The following is a 16,139-nucleotide window of genomic DNA, read 5'->3' on the forward strand; positions in this document are numbered from 1 at the left end:
TTTGTTTAAATTTACAACTTGTTGATCCTATGAGTTCAAAGAAGCATGAATTTTGATAATAGCAAAACTTAACTAGAATCAAACTAATCTTGCTTTAGGCATTGTGTTGTATTTTTCTAAGAATAAAGTAAAAGATTCATAAAGTTCATGGACTTGTGCTTTAAAGAAAAGATGACATTCTAAGATAACACAAGATGAATCAAAGACAATTAAGACAAAGAAAGAAAATGCTACCTTCCAAGCTACATTAAAGATCAAATTGAAGGTACATATAGTTTGAGTATAGTTTAAGAATTTTAGGAATATTTGTAAGAAGAATTGAGGAGTAAAGCCAATGAAATCATATTTTTATTTCCTCAAATTTTCATCCTAAGCTTTTAGAACTTGTTTTTAATCATTGAATGGCCTAAAAGTATTTTATTTTGGTTTGGCGCAAAGTTTTAATTTTTCAAAGTTAAGCATAAAAGTTTTCCTGATATGCAAACTGGTTTGCTGTAACACCCCTCACCCGACTACAGTGTAGCAGAATAAGGCGTGCTACATTCGGCGCCGGAGCATCCTATTTTATCTTACTTTATTCCTTTAAAAATTTTATTCTTATTATATTTTAATATCAATTATTTTTCTAATGAGAAACTAGCGGAGTTTCCCCTGTTTCTATTACCAATTAGCGTATTTCACTATTCACCTACTTGAAATTCAACAATATTTTCACAATAAAATCTTATCCATACTAATCATAATTATCTCATCAAACATTCTCATAATCATCTCATATTTCAAATCTCATCCATATATTTCAATTTCATAATCATTTCCATACATTTCCATTCATACTCAATTCATATGTAAAAATTCTCAAACTTCAAAATTTACCTGATTTACAAGCTAATTTCATAAATTCACAATTTACATGATGTACAAATTAATTACAATACCATAATTTACATTACAATTAAGAACTAATTATAAATACATAAAATAACTTTTGTGAGCTCTATCTACATGCATTGCTGAGGAGGTGACAACTTGAACACTTATGAGACTTCTGCAGATCTGGACTCCAAAAATCCTAATCAAATATCCACTGGGTTTTAGCTTCAGTACCTGCGCAAAGGAAATAATCCATCGCGCTAAGCATTGCTGCTTAGTGATGCAATAATATAACAAGAAAATAATATATACAAATAAAGAAAGAAATGAATTATACTTTGGATACTCTGGAATTTAATCTAATTTAATATAATACTTCTAGTATTAACTATCTTTCGTTCTAATTTATTTTAGGTCGTCTTACTCATTTATTTAATTTCTAATATTTTTAATTACTAATATTCTTAACTTGTTTTAATAAATTTCACTGCCCAAGTAACTTATGACAGGCTGACTAAACTGGATAAGCGGGTCGTTGGCACTGGACACCGTGGTGCCTCTGTAACACCCCTATTTGCATAGCCTGGTACATTTTACTGTTCTGGTGACCGGTATCGATCCGGACAATTAAGGGAAATAGAATCACATCTAAGACACCTAGATAAGCCCTGAACGTAAATAATTAGTAATTGCCAAATAGTTAAGTATAAAAAAGAAAAACAAAGCATAAAATGTTAAATGAGCTGGGAGTCACAGCAATGGGTGACCTTCCCGGGAAATGACTGTGAGGTCAGTCTTAACTCAAATTTCAAACTGAAAAATGTGACGCCGCGGTCCTTAGGACTATTGAGAACATAGTGGAAAAGAGAAAATCATGAAAAAGAGTTGTTAAGCAAGTCAAATAATTAAGTTAGGAATCCGGAAGAAATATCGAATAACTTGTAAATCGAATTAAACCAGCGAGGGGCAATTTGATCAATTCACCCCTAGAGCTGACTCTTGACCTATCTGTCCAATAAAATTGGAGAAAAAAAAATTTCAGAATCAAGAATTAAATTAAAGAACTAATGGAAAAAGAAATGCAAAAGAAAAAGAAAATTTAAAAAGTTTATTACATCATTGGATGACATCATGAATGATGTCCAAAAACAATTTTATTTTCCCCACCATAATTGACGAAGTCAATTAAGTAAAAATACACATAAAATACCTAAAAAAAGAAAAGAAAAACTATTTCTTATCTTCTCCCCAAGTGTGCCAGCTTGCTTCCCTCTCTCACCACTATTGAAGAACCACCATGAAAGCTTGAATCAAAGCTTGATTCCAACCACTTAACCCTACTTTGACCCCAAATTATTCCATTAAAGCTTGTTATCTCAACTTAAGAAGGAGATTGAAGAAGAAAGAAAGAAGAAAGAGAGAAGAAATTGGTTGAGTGAACTCCAAAGTTGAGGTAAGAATTTAAATTAAAATTTTTAGTTTAAAACATATGTTTTGAGTTAATTTAACTTAGATTTTAACTTAAATTCTAAAAAAAACAATTGTTGGGGGATTAGTTATGATTTTCTGCCAGCTTATGTTAGGGTTTGAAATGAATAATTTTGATGCAATTAAATGGTTGTTTAAGGTGAAGTGGTGTATAGACATTAGATGTACACTTTGATTGTATTGAATTACACAAATGTGTAACTAGGGTTTTTAGCATTTTGAAAAATTGGAGAAAAAATTGAGAATTGGTCAATTAATGCAATTGACCTTACTTGAGTTGAAAAATGGTCAATTGTGACCATTTGTGGTGTGTGTGAATTGTTAGAACCAAGTTTCAATTCGGATTGGTTAAGGTCAGTATGCTGATAGCTTGACCTAGGTCTCTTTCAGGGACCAAAAATGAAAATTTACCAACCCAATTGGTGTGAGTCCAATTGGGAATGAAACTAGACACAAAATGGACCATTTTTCATTTAGGAATCATGCCTATAAAATGACCATAACTTAGTGACTAATTAGGCCAAATCCGGATTTGGGCAAACTGCCTTATACAAAAATGACCAAATGAACAGTAGTTACTTAAATGACCATAACTTGGTCTAGGAAGGTCCAAATGACCTGAATCTTACACCGATAGAAAGCTGAGACATAGCCCTACAACTTTCATGAAGAAAACAAACCCAAATTTTGACTATAACCTATCAAAAAAGTCACCTACAATCAGCACACCAAAACTGCCAGTATCCAAAAAATGCCTAGAATTCTGAGTAACACCAAATCCGGCCAGCCCCATTCAAATAGTCATATCTTGGGCTACAAAACTCCAAATGGAGTGATTCAAAAAGGAAAATAAATTTAAGACAATAAGGAACAATTTCTGTGACGAAAACTTAGCCAAATTTCAACAACAACTTGACTAATGGAATAGTGAAAAACAGGACACCAAATCTGAAATTTGGAAATTTCACCTAAGAGACTTGAAATTTGAGGAAACAACCAAAACCAACAAATTAGGTAAACAAAATGTGGTATGTGGGTGAAATTAAAATTCTCATACCCATTAAGGATGAGAAAGTCAACAATTTGACTTGAATAGTATCGTGAATAGTAACCCCAAAATACAAATTTTAAAGAACGTCAAGTTAAGTATATTAAAGCTAGAAATAAATAGATTTGAAATTGTTTTTGGATTTATGATAAATTGTGATACTGAAACACTGTAAAATTGTGTGTTTCAATCGAAAGGAATACTGGAAAAGAACCCGAGACATTGAGTCAAGGCCTAGAGGCGACTTGCACGAGATTTGTGCACAACATAAAATATTCTTTAAAATTTCCTTTGTAAAGTGCATGAAATGAATTGTGATTTATTTATATTGCAAAATGGTGATTGAAATGTATATTATGCTATTGATTTAAATTGTTGAAAATTTAATTGCATGTGTGTTAATTGTCAGTAAATGTTTAGAAAATTATTGAGATAATTTTGAAACCACAGTGTCATGACCATATATTTGAATGCCTCACTAGCATGACTAGTGGGAGGAATTAGTTTTAAATTTTGATTCTCTCTCTGGCTGAAGTATTGAGGTGTGTACCAGTAGAGGAAGAAATTGAATGGGTACCCATAGATTGAGCTAGCTAGCCTTGTGATTCCTTATAAGCCTTCGGCTATTGAGATGAACATTGTTCTGATGGCATGATATAACTGTGTATTTTTATGAAATATGTTTTGAGACTTCTAAAATGAGACTGTTTGACTAAAATTGTAAATTGTGTTTTGTATATGTTTTTCATGTTCAGTACCATATTTGAATAAATGTGATTTGAATTATGCATAAAATGTTATTTTAGTATGTTGTGTACCACTGAGTCATAGTACTTAGCGATGGCTGTTTATTGCTGTCGCAGATAGAGAGAGTAGTGGAGCAGCAGAGTAAGCTGCTGAGGAACTTAGAGCTACATCCTTGAGATTTTGTCGGGTATAATTTTATACCCTGATTGTAATGTTTATTTTAGTGTATGTAACTGTATGTACATGTATAAACTGGTCTTGAGCAGTTGTATAGATTTTGTAATAATATTATTTTGGATTTTCTAATGTAAATTTTGGGATGATGAATGTAAATTGTTTTTTCTTTAATGGAATATGAATGAAGTTATTTAGTATTATTTTTGAAGACAATTGAATTGAGAATTATTTTGAATTATAGAGTTGGGAGAAATGATGTTGATTTGTGTTGTGGTAGTGGTTGATTTTGATGAAATGAATTATTGGAAGTGTTTTTACAGGTATTTGAAGAACTGTTTTTCCCAAATATAGATGGCATTTTACCGAAATTTTTTCAAATTTTGCGTAAAAATAAAAATAGACAAAAATTTTAACTAGTTTTTAAACTTCAATTAAATATTTTTAATACCTGTTATAGAAGCTCACCACTTTCAAAAAGTAAGAAATTGTTTTAAAATCCTTTGTAGTGTATTTAATGGGTTATCGGTAAACGGAGTCAGTAATTCATTAGGTATGCTACGGGATCATGCTATGCCTTACAGAGGAGTAAGGTGTGACATATTTTAGTGGTATCAGAGCGAATTTTTGAAGTATGTTTTGACTTGTGAATTTGTGTCTTTTCTTTGATAAGTACAACTGCTCAATATCCTTATTTGTTACATACAGTGCATTACATCATAAATATGAACTAACGAAGAAAAATCTCCTTGTGTTATTTGTTCAAGAGATATCCTAACTCCAAATTGAAATGGAAGAAGGGGTCGCTCTATTGAGCAGTCGGTAGAGGCTGAAGCCCAAGGGGAAGCCCCAGCTCTCCAAAATATTAGTGGGTCAGTGGCACTAGCCCCACAAATGCCACAGTTTCCTACATAGTTTGCCCAGCAAATGGCTGCAATGTTTCAACAGATGGCTGGGGGTATGCCTGCTCAAGCTCCACCCCAGACTCCTGTGGTGCAACCTCAGGCTCCAATCAGACAGTGTGATAAATTGTTGAAATATGGGGGGACAGAATTCAAGGGTACAGTAGACCCTCTAGAGGCAGAATAGTGGCTGGAGAGAATAGACCGAGTGTTCAAGAAACTGCACTGCCTAGATGAACTGAAATTTGAATATTTCGTGTCATTACTTCAAGGGAATGCGTATGATTGGTGGAAGACTATCCCCCATAGCTTGGCAGAACCACCAGTATTGACCTGGGACAACTTCATTAGAGAGTTCAGACAAAAATATGTCCCAGATGCATATGTGGATCAGAAATTACAAGAATTTTTGAAGGCAACAGATCAGTGGCAGAGTATGAGAGGGAGTTCTCCCGCTTAAGCCACTATGCTGGGAGTCTCCTGTCTACCAACAGAGAAAGGTGCAAGAGGTTTAAAACCGGCCTGAAGCCTAGTTTAAGAGTACAAGTGGTCGCCTTTAAATACAATAACTTCTCTGAACTAATGTCTCAAGCACTGGAAGTAGAAAGAATTGAATTAGAAGCGACACCAGTGAAAGAGAAATTTGAGAAGATTGAGAAATCAAAGAAAGATAAAGGTGAAAATCAGTTGAGCAAAGTTCCAGTGGCAATACTGGAAAAAGAAAGAAATTTAGGGGATCAGGCAGAGGTGGAAGGTTCGAAAGGGGCAAATTCTCTGGACAGAGACCCCCTAGGTCTGGTCAGCAGTCGACCAGGGGTTCATATCCTCCCCGCCCCTATGAGACATGTGGCAAGACTCATAGGGGAGAATGCTATTAGGCTACAGGAGCTTGCTTTAACTGTAGAGGCATGGGCCATCTCGCTAAGGACTACACCAGTGCCCGTAGATTTGAGCCAGCTCCCACCACTGCTGAGGGATCCATTCAGAGTTCTGCTACCAAAGGTTCTGTAACACCCCTAAGTTCGGTAGTGCGTTCTACTGTTCCGGTGACCAGTGCTGTCCGGACAGCTAGGATGCCTATAACTACACTTCGATATGTGTGAGGAGACATAAAATAATGAAATACAAGAAAAGAAAATACAAGAAAAATAAAGGAAAAATAATAGCAAAGAAATGTAACCAAGTTAAGCGAGCCGAGAACCCTAGCGATGGGTGACCGCACCGGGAAGTCACGGCATGGACCGTTGACTAGCGTTGGACTGCGGGGAACCCTGGAAAATATTTTTAGGACTTAAAGAGACATCAATTGAAGTATAAATATCATTAGAAATATCAAAGAAAAATTAATTAATTAGTACAAAGAAAAGTGAGAAATCGAAAAACGGACAAAACCCGGTGTTACCGAAAAATCGGGAATGCAACCCGAACAGGGGCATTGTGGTCATTTGAAATCCCGAGTTGTCTTTTGACCTAAATTTACATTAAAAATAAATAATATTACACTTAGAAAATAAAATGAAAAATTAATTTGGTGGTACCTAATGTAAATAGCCAAAAGTGGAGTGAAAGTGTGTAATTAACACATTTAACATATTATATGATTTAAATTTGGTGAGTGGACCACTAGGGATTTAATTAAGGACTAAAGGGGCATGTGTACACCCATTATACAATCTACCATTTCATCTTCAAGCTTGGGAACTTACCATGGCCGAATGAATTTCTCCAAAAACCTCCATGGCCGCAAATTGAAAAAGCTCCATTAACCTCCTTCATTTTACTTCCAATCACCTAGATTTCTTCATTAAAGATTGTCTACACATCATAAGGAAGAGTTTGATACCAAAATCAAGAAGTTTAATCAAGGTTTGGCAACTTCCAACCATAAGGTAAGTTTGTATTTTGGAAGATTGCTTTGTTAAACTTTGTGTTCATGTTATGGGTGTTGGTTTTGTGAAGAAAATTTTCAAGTTTGAAGAGTTATTGAGATGTCCATTTTGGACAGCCATGGAGTTATGTATTTGATGAAATATTTGTGCATATATTTGATGAGAAATTATGTTGGTTATGGTGATTTAATGTCCTAGTAAATTATTCCATATGTATATGGTGAATTTTGCACTTGGGATGGAAATTGATGAATTGTATGATACTTTGGTATTGAGGAACATTTTCGGCAGCCTTGGGACTCTTGGATAAATGTATGTGTTCATGAAGGTATTGGCAGAATATTGACATTAAGGATTGATGGATATGTATATAGATTGATTGTGTAAAGTGTATGTAAGAATGAGTAATGTTTGGGTGTATATGTGATTGTACTTAGACTTTGTAAATTTGAGTTTTAATTGGTGTATTAAGGATAATTGTAATCTGCCCAAAGTGATATTAAAGTGAAGTGGAATATGGTTTTGGTAATGTACCAAAACAGAATTGGTAAGGGAAGTGAACATATAGTAAGGTAAGGGTGTAATTGATGTATGTTTAAGCAATGTGATTAAGGCGGTATGCATTTTAGCCTATAACTTTAAATGTGTAACCTCAATTGGTATGAGACCAATTGGAGGTGAAACTAGGCACAAAATTTGCCAACTTTCATTGAGAAAGCATACCAAAATTCTACTTGCAAGGTGACATAAAAAAATGACCAATTCGGATTAGGTGCAATTGAAACTTGAAAACTGACCAATTGGGCAGCAGTTAGTGTTTAGGCCATAACTCACTCAAAACAGGTCCAATTGACCTGAAATTTTAACCATGAATAGTTAAGATCCATACCTACAAGTCTTATGAAGACACCAAAGCCTAGAAATGACCATAAGTAAGTCAAACAGCTTGCACAAGTTCGGGTCCAAAAACTGGCCGAACCAAAGTTGACCAAATTGACCTAAAATGACCAAATTTGATGCCATTTGACCAGCAACAGTAAAATGACCATAACTTGGTCTACATAACTCGGATTGACCTAAAATTTTGCCCTGCGTTCCGTAAGACATAGATCTACAAGTTTTTAGTTTTGACCGAAACCTGAAAACCGAGGGAATTAGGCCGTCCAGCTAGGTCAAACTAGTATACCGAAATCCAGCAAGTTGCATTAAAATGCACTAAACAAGGAAATGAGTTTGGTAAAACGTACCCACCCTAAAACCCTATCGAATGTGACATATTAATGACACTAAAACCTAAATTACCTATAACACATTGAGGGTCGATATATTAGGTGATTAAGCAAATAATAAATTTCAGTGAACTACTTATCAAGCATTATCGATAGAGACAATTTAATTTAGTACTGAAACACTTTAAATTGTGTTTCTCAGTTAGTAAAGACTCAGGGAAAGGGAAGGAAACACTGAGTCCAGACCAGGAGACACTCATCAGAGGTTTGTGCACAACTAGTTTTTAACTGATTTTATTTGAATATTTCGTATGATTAAATGACATACTTTTCTTATGTATTATGTTTAACAAGCATTGGATTTAATTCAATGATTATTGAAAATTGTTATAGTATGTGTGAATTTAGCTTTGTGAAATGGTATTTCCACAAGTATTAAGCATTGTTATGGATTGAATAAATTATGTTTTAGAAAATTGTGATAGAAAATGTTTTGAATTGTGATGGTAATTTTTATGGAAAAATGCAAATTTATGATTTGAATTGTGATGAGCATAAAAATTATTGGATACTGGAATTGAATTTGAATCGAATTATATTGTGATTTATACTCACTAAAAGGATTGTAATATTGTTTTATATCTCACTATAGATGCTTGACTAGGTCATTACCCGTCTCTCTCATTTGTTGAGAAGACAATGGAGTTAGTTGTGTTTTGATTACCATGGTACGTGCACAGGCTTAGATTTTCCTCTGATTTAAGGTTAGATCTAAGTTTATTTTATCGTTATGGCCCTTGCGGAAGATTCATTATTGTGATGGTACTGTGCATGATGATTCGACCTCCCCGACCATAGGGAGTTAGAATCACATCGAAGATGGCCCTATCGGATTAGTCTTGCATAGTTAGTGAGATAAAGAATGATTTGTGAGATACATAATGGTTTTTGAGCTACAACGTGGTTTTTGAGATACAACATGGTTTTGAGATAAAGATTGATTTTTGAGATACAGAATAGCTTTTGAATGGTAAAGAATTGTGATTTCAATTATGGTTTATGTATAATTGATTTTGTTGGAATTACTTAAATGGTTAGTCATGATTTGATAAATTGAATTTTGTGATCAAAGTCATTTATACAAATGATTTACATTATTGGCAATGAATATTTTGAGTTTTGGAATTTGATGAGTATTCAGATTTCCAAATTATTTACTGTAAATTTTGTCAATGTATATTGTACTGTGTTTTAAATTATAGCTGTGCACCACTGAGTTCACCACTCAGCGATAGCTTTGTATGCTGTCGCAGGTAAGAAGAGTATAGAGCAGTGAGTAAGTTTCTTTGAAGACACTTTCAAACCAGCTCCAGGTATATTATAGGTATACCCATGTACATAGGTCTGATGTATGCATGTAATAATATGTATGTAAATTATTTGAGCAGTTGTAAATTAAAATTGTACATTGAAGTTGTAAAGTAAATTATGAATTATTTTGACTTGTAAAATTCGTATTATATTTCTTTTATCTCATCCTTTGAAAATACTGAAAAATTGTTGTGGATTGAGTTGAGAAAAATATTGTGTTGAATTTTGTTGGAGTTGAGATTTGGAAAAATATTGAAGTGCTTTTTACAGGTTTTCTGAAAAACTGTTTTATCCAAAATACAGATGGCACTCTGCCAAAATTTTTACAGAAATTCCAAATAAGTCAAATGTGTTAGTTCTATCACTTCAGTTCACAAAAGTTTTTAACACCTGTAAATAGTGCTCACCACTGTGAAAGAAGTAAGAAAAATTTTTAAAATCCCTTGTAGTGTATTTAATGGGTTATCAGTAGACGGAGTTGATAATTCATTAGGTATACTACGGGATCATGTCAGACCTTACAGAGGGGTAGGGTGTGACAGGTTCACAACCGGTTAGCAGAGGAAGAGGCAGAGGTAGAGGCAATGCTTCTGGTAGTCAGGGTACCATTAACCAATCAGCACAAGGGAGTGCTCCGGCCAGAGTTTACACTATGAGACAGCGGAAAGAGGCTGAGACTTCCGATATTGTAACTGGTACTTTCTCTACCTCTGATCAGGATGTCTTTGTGTTGTTTGATCCGGGTTCAACCCATTCGTATGTTAGTGCTAGCATAGTTAGTTCTCTTGCTGTTCCCTGTGTCAAGATGAGTTTTGAAGTGCTAGTAACTAGTCCGTTAGGACAAGAAGTTCGGGTTAACAGAATGTATAGAGATTGTCCTTTGGTGATCCAAGGTATATTTTTCTATCAGATTTGATTGAAATGCCCTTCAGAGATTATGATATCATCTTGGGCATGGATTGGTTAGCCAGGCATCACGCCATGATTGACTGTAGATTGAAGACAGTCACTTTTGATCTCCGTCTGTATGGTGATGTGGTAATACATGGGGAGAGGTAGTTACTGCCATCAAACATCATTTCGGCTGTACTAGCTAGAAGGATGATCAGAAAGGGGTGTGAAGCATACTTGGCACATGTGATAGACACCCAAATGGGGAGTCTAGTATTGAGAGACATCCCTACTGTATATGACGTTCTAGATGTGTTCCCTGATGAGTTGCCAGGATTACCTCCAGAAAGAGAAGTGCAGTTTGAGATTGATGTTATGTCTGGTGTAGATCCAATCTCCATAACACCATATAGAATGGCACCAGCAAAATTGAAAGAATTGAAGATACAGTTGCAAGAGCTGCTTGATAAGGGCTTTATCCACCCTAGTGTGTCACCTTGGGGAGTGCCAGTGTTGTTTGTTAAGAAGAAAGATGGCACTCTCCGCTTATGTATTAACTATTGGCAGTTGAATAAGGTGACAATAAAGAATAGATATCCCTCATCCTGCATTGATGATTTATTTGATCAGTTGAGGGGTGCAGCTGTATTCTCCAAAATTGACCTGAGGTCCGGTTATTATCAGCTGAAGGTATAAGAGCAGAGTATCCCTAAAACTGCCTTTAGAACCCGTTATGGCCATTATGAGTTCTTGGTCATGCCATTCGGGTTAACTAATGCTCCGGCTGCTTTTATGGATCTGATGAACACTATCTTTAGACCATACCTTGACCAGTTTGTGGTGGTGTTCATAGATGACATATTGGTTTATTCGAGGAGCGCAGAGGAGCATGATAGACATCTACGGATTGTACTGCAGACTTTGAGGGAGAAATAGTTATACGCTAAATTGTCGAAGTGTGAATTTTGGCTGAAAGAAATATCCTTCTTGGGGCACATAGTATCAGCAGAGGGCATCAAGGTAGATCCAAGTAAGATAGAAGCTGTCTTTAATTGGAAGCCACCCAGAAATATCGCGAAGATTCACAGTTTTCTGGGTTTAGCTGGATACTACCGCCGATTTATGAAGGGGTTCTCCATGTTGGCATCTCCATTGACTAAGCTACTTCAAAAAGATGTGAAATTTTAGTGGACGGATAAATGCCAACAGAGTTTTGTTGAGTTGAAGAAATGTTTAACTGAAGCTCCAGTCCTTACTTTACCTACTCCAGGTAAAGAATACACAGTTTATAGTGATGCTTCTCACAATAGGTTAAACTGTGTACTGATGCAAGAGCGGAATATCATTGCCTATGCATCACGCCAGCTGAAACCGCATGAGAGGAATTATCCAACACATTACTTAAAGCTAACAGTTATTGTATTTGCTCTTAAGATCTGGAGACGCTATTTGTATGAAGAGAAGTGCTACATCTATAGAAATCATAAGAGTTTGAAGTATCTGGGCACTCAGAAGGAGTTGAATTTGAGACAGAAGAGATGGTTAGAGTTGATAAAAGACTATAATTGTCTAATAGACTATGAGCTAGGGAAAGCTAATGTGGTAGCTGATGCCTTAAGTCGTAAGACTATGGCAAGTCTATGGGTTTCTCCTTTGTCTATGGTATATGAGTTGAGAGTATTGCATGCCAGCTTAGAGATTAATGATGAGGGGCAGACAGCAGTTGCATGGCATGTACAGCCAGTGTTGATTGATCAGATCAGAATGGCTGCTCAGAATGATCAGAAGTATCAGTTATGGTAAAAATGTCATAACTTAAGCTACTAAACTCCAAATAGAGTGATTCAAAAAGAGAATTAAATTAGATACATTAAGGAACAACATTGATGAAGAAAGTTTAGCCAAATTTTCACTGTAGATTGGTTCAATAGAACAGTAAACATAAGAGACCAAAACTGAAATTTTGAAATTTCACTTAATAGGCCTTAAATTGTATTTGACAACCAATGCCAACAAAATTGAAACTCAAAATGTGGTAGACCATGTGTTTAGAAATGGTATACCTATTAATTATAAAAATGTCAACATTTTACCTAACTAGTAATATAAATAGTAATACCATAACATTAAGTATGAGGCACTCAACTTAAGAAACTTTATAAGTGAATTTAAAATGCAAAGTTCAATTATTGGAATTATTGTTAAAAATAATTTGAATGGATATTGAAACACTGTAATTATGTATTTCAGTAGAAAAGGAGCCCTCCAAGGAAGGAGGAAAAATTGGACCAAGTCAAGACTAGTTAAGAGGTTTATGCACAACAACTAACTCCTTTTTGACTTTCAAATTGAATTTTGAATTGAATGAGTTGTAAATTTAATTTATGGCCTTATTAATATTGAATACTTTGATTGACAAAAATTATGTGTTGTTAGCCCAATTTTGAGAAATTATTTGAAATCAAATAAGAATGTAAATTTATGAATATTTTTTATGCTTAAAAAATTATTGAAATTGTTTGAAACCACAGTGTCATGACTATATGTTTGAATTCCTCACTAGCTTGCCTAGTGGGAAGAATTAGATTTATATTTCCTCTATGGCTGAAGTATTGAAGTGTGTGCCAATTGAGAACGAATTGAATGAGTACTCATAAATTTGTGCTAGCTAGCCTTTGTATTCTCCATTAGCCTTTGGTTATTGAGACGAATTGGATGTTTGTGTCGTGATCAAGCTGTGTGACTTTTCAAAATTTTGTTTTATGATTTGTAGAATGAAATTTGATTTATTTAAGGAATTTTCTGGCTTTAGAGATAAAGCATAATTTTTTTGTGTTAATAATTCAATTGATTTAATTTGAAAATTTGTGATTATGTTAGTGTGTAAATTATTATTTTCTTAAGTTGTGTACCACTAAGTCTTTGGCTTAGCGATAGCTTTTATTTACTGTCGCAGGTAAAGAGATAGATAAAGCAATAGAGTAGGCTGCTGGTGACGAGAAGTAATCATTATTTTGAAAACATTATCGGGTATATAGATTATACCCTTGTGAATATTTCTTTTAATGTATATGTATCTGTGTGTATGTACATACTAGACTTGAGCAGTTGTATAAAAATTTTAGAATTTTATTTTGATCAGTGTAAATATTTATAATGTAAGCCAGTTATTTCTTATTAATGAAATCTTTGAGTTTCTTTTGAATTTTTTTTATAATGAATTGCTTGAAATTGTGTTGATTGAGAATCGATTGTGATGAGTTGTAAATGGAGTTGTGGTTTAAATGTATATTGGGAGTATTTTTCACAGATTTTTAAGAACTGTTTTCTCCATTTACAAATGGAACTCTGTCAAAATTTTCATAAAAATTCTAGAAATTCTAAAAAGATTAAAATTCATTGTTATGATATAAACCCTAAATAAAAGTTCTTTAATGATAATTACCTTCTCTTTTCACCTTGAAAGAAATTGAAATTGTACAAAATCCCTTGTAATATATTTAATGGACTATTGATAGGCAAAGTTCGGTAATTCATTTGATATATTATGAGATCATGTCATGCCTTATGTAAGGATAGGGTGTGACAATTTCATTCATTCATTCATAGTTAATCCATACACTTATACCACACACATGTCTATGCCTATACACTTACACTTGCATATAGGTTTTATATAGGTTACACTTAGTTTTAATTTGATTTATGCATTCATTTTAGGATCATGCATATCATAAAAATAAATTTTTACCTTGTCCTTAGAGGATTGAGAATTACTTTTAAGAGCAATTGAGCTTACTTTTAGAAGGGTTTGATGGATTGAAAGTTCTGGATAAGTGCAAAGTTATTAGATTCTTGCCTTAGTTTATATCCTTTTAGCCAAGGGCCACCCAATCAATTGCATTGAGTTTGAGTGCCTAGAGAAAACTCTAAGGTAAGAAGTAGCTAATTGATGTCTCACCAATCCTAGAACAATCCTCCTAAACCTTTCAAGGTGAAATCATAGCATGCACTTAAGAAAGAAATGATCTAGACATTCTTTGAATTTTAAACTTATATTTTAGCCTTAGCCAACCTCACTTTAAAATTTCCCTTTGGAACCAATTTGAGCCTACATTTATCCCTTTTATTTCTTGGGAACCCACATTAATGCCTAGCCATAAACCCAAACACTTACCTACCATTCATGAGAATAATTCTTTGAGTGATAGATACACTAAAGAGAGAGAGAGAGAGAGAGAGAGAGAGAGAGAGAGAAAGAGAGAAAAGAAAAAGAAAAAAGAAAAAATATATATAATAATTAGTTGAGAGAAATGACTAAAGTAAAAATGCGAGCAAATTCAATTATGGTATGTAAAGTAATCCACCACCCAAGTATACAAAGAAATGAGTTTGAGGGTGAATTAAAGGGGATAATTATAATTCAAAGTCAATGTTATTTATGTAGTCCCTCCAAAAGCTTTAAAATTATATGCTAGCATTTGTGAATAGTTATAAAGTTCCTTCTCCCATTTTATTCTTAAAAAAAAAAGAAATAAAAAAAAAATTGTGTCTTGATCTTTTAATAATTTGATTATTCTCATGTTTTGTTATCTTTATCCTTTCCTTATTAGCTACATTATCATCCCCTTAGCCCCATTACAACCCTTGAAAGTCCTTTTGATCTTTTGATAGCGTTTTGCTATATTAGTGGAGATTGGAATAGGACAATTGCTTATAGGATTGGGATATCATTCATCCATTCATTTACTTCCATCATTATTTGAGACACTTTAGTTTATGGATTGCTCTAGAGTCTATTTAGACATTATTATTCTTTGTGATTGATTGGTTTGGGCTTGATGACATGAATAATTGACCCAAGGCTAAGCAGTGATAACTTTGGTAAGGATTAAATTCTTCATCCCTTAAAAGTGGGTATATAATTTGTTGGTGGCTAAAGGTAAGTTTGAGAGCTTGGATAAGTAGTTCTCATGAATTTAAGGGAAGGTACCCTGAATTGCATTAATTATTTTTAATTTGCTTGAGGACAAGCAAAGGTTTGAGTTTGGAGGAATTTGTTGTACTCATTTTATATAGACAATTTGTCACACCCTACTCCCCCGTAAAATGTAACATGATCCCGTAGTACACCTAATGAATTACCGTACTTCGCCTACCGATAACCCATTAGATATACTACAAGGGATTTTACAACAATTTTTGTGAAATTTACATCATCAATTAAAATCTGATGTTATAAAATTTCAAAATTTCGGCAAGGTGCCGGCTGTATTTTGAGAAAACAGTTCTTCAAACCTGAAAAGGAAAACACTCCCAATATGTTTTCTCAAATACAACTTCAATAAACTTCATTTCATCTCAATAATCAAATCATTTCATTTTCTAACCAACCTCATCATAAAAGAAATATTTCATTGATTACAAGACTCAAAAATTAATATTACAAAACTATTCAGGTAAATGAAATCTCAAATTTACATTTATAATAATTTACATTTAATTGCATACCAAAATATTTTACAAG

This window comes from Hevea brasiliensis, chromosome 4 (assembly GCF_030052815.1).
Source record: "Hevea brasiliensis isolate MT/VB/25A 57/8 chromosome 4, ASM3005281v1, whole genome shotgun sequence".
Taxonomy (NCBI): domain Eukaryota; kingdom Viridiplantae; phylum Streptophyta; class Magnoliopsida; order Malpighiales; family Euphorbiaceae; genus Hevea; species Hevea brasiliensis.